Genomic DNA, 1,693 nt, shown 5'->3' with positions numbered 1-1,693 from the left:
ATGTTGTGAGTTTAAACCTAAAAAAGGTGAAGGATGCTTTGGATAACAAATAATAGATTCAAACAATGAATGAAGAAATTGAACAAATAGAGAAGAACGAAACTTGGTCACTAGCACCTAGACCAAAGGACAAGCATGTTATTGAAACAGAGTGGGTATTCAGGAATAAGCTAAATGAAAAAGGAGAAGTCACATGGGAAAAACTAGATTGGTCAAATGATATGCACAAGCAGAAGGCATTGACTATGGAGAAACATTTACCCTAGTTTCAAGATTGGAAGGAGTTAGAACTCTACTTGCATATTCTACTTACAAAGGATTTAAAGTATATCAAATGGATGTCTAATCTAGATTTTTGAATGGAATATTGGAAGAAGAGGTTTATATAGAACAACCAAAAGGATTTGTTGATCCCAACAAGAATAATATGGTATGTAAACTGCATAAACTATTATATGGACTGAAACAAGCCCCTAGAGCATGGTATGAGAGGTTGCACAACTATTTGGTAAAGATTGGTTTTGCAAGGACCAATGATAACCATAATGTGCACTTGAAAACTAAAGGTGATAAAGGGATACTGGTAGCTAAAATATTTGTGGATGATATCATATTTGGAGAACAAGATGCATTGTGAAAATCATTTGTTAATGAGATGTAAAAGGAATTTGAAATGTATATGTTTGGGAAAATCAAATTCTTTGTTGGTTTGCAAATATATCAGATGAAGAAAGGTATCTACATTACCCAATCCAAATACATCAGGAATATACTAAAAATCTTTGGGATGAAAGATTCAAGATTAGTCAACAGGCCTATGGCTACTGAACATAATCTCTCTAAGAATGATGATTCTAATAATGTGAACCAACCATTGTATAGATCAATGATTGGGAAGCTACAATATGTTGTTCATAAATGAACAAATATTGCATTAGTAGTTGGGATTGTTACAAGACTTTCTGCAAATCCTAAGGAGAATCGCATGATGGCAATGAAAAGAATACTAAGATATTTGAAAGGAACATAGGATTATGGACTATATTACAAAAAAAATGACAAGTTTCAACTAAAAGTGTATATAGATGTTGATTGGGCATGAAATGTTGAATGTAGAAAGAGTACAAGTGGTGGAGCTTTCTTTATAGGAAATTGATTGGTGTCATGGACAAGCAAGAAGTAGAATTGCATTTCACAATTAACAATAGAAGGTGAATATGTGACAACATCAGTGAATTGTTCTAACATTGTGTGGATCAAGCAATTGTTAAAATGAATGAAGGAAGATATCGCTAATCCAATTATTATCTATTGTGGTAACACAAGTGTTATAAATGTATCAAAGAACCCTATAATGCACGCAAAGACCAACCACATTGCTATCAAGTATCACTACTTGAGGGAACTAGTTCAAGGTAAAGAAGTAAGATTGGACTATGTGAACACTAAGGAGCAAATAGACGATAGTTTTACTAAAGCCTTACCTGAGGATACACATGAGTATCTAAGAGGTAAATTAGGGGTGATTCCCCTAGCTAAGGTTATTTAAGAAAATATGGATCTCTACATCAAATGTGTTGATCAAAATTTCTTACAAGTTGATGCAAAAAATTATACTTTAGGAGATGCCTAAAGTAATGAAGAAAGATGATAGATGAAGAATCAAATCCAGAAGTATCGATGTAGAGATATC

This window comes from Cupressus sempervirens, chromosome 3 (assembly GCF_028749045.1).
Source record: "Cupressus sempervirens isolate cs-2001-9-10 chromosome 3, ASM2874904v1, whole genome shotgun sequence".
NCBI lineage: Eukaryota > Viridiplantae > Streptophyta > Pinopsida > Cupressales > Cupressaceae > Cupressus > Cupressus sempervirens.
Note: the sequence above shows the minus strand (reverse complement) of the source record.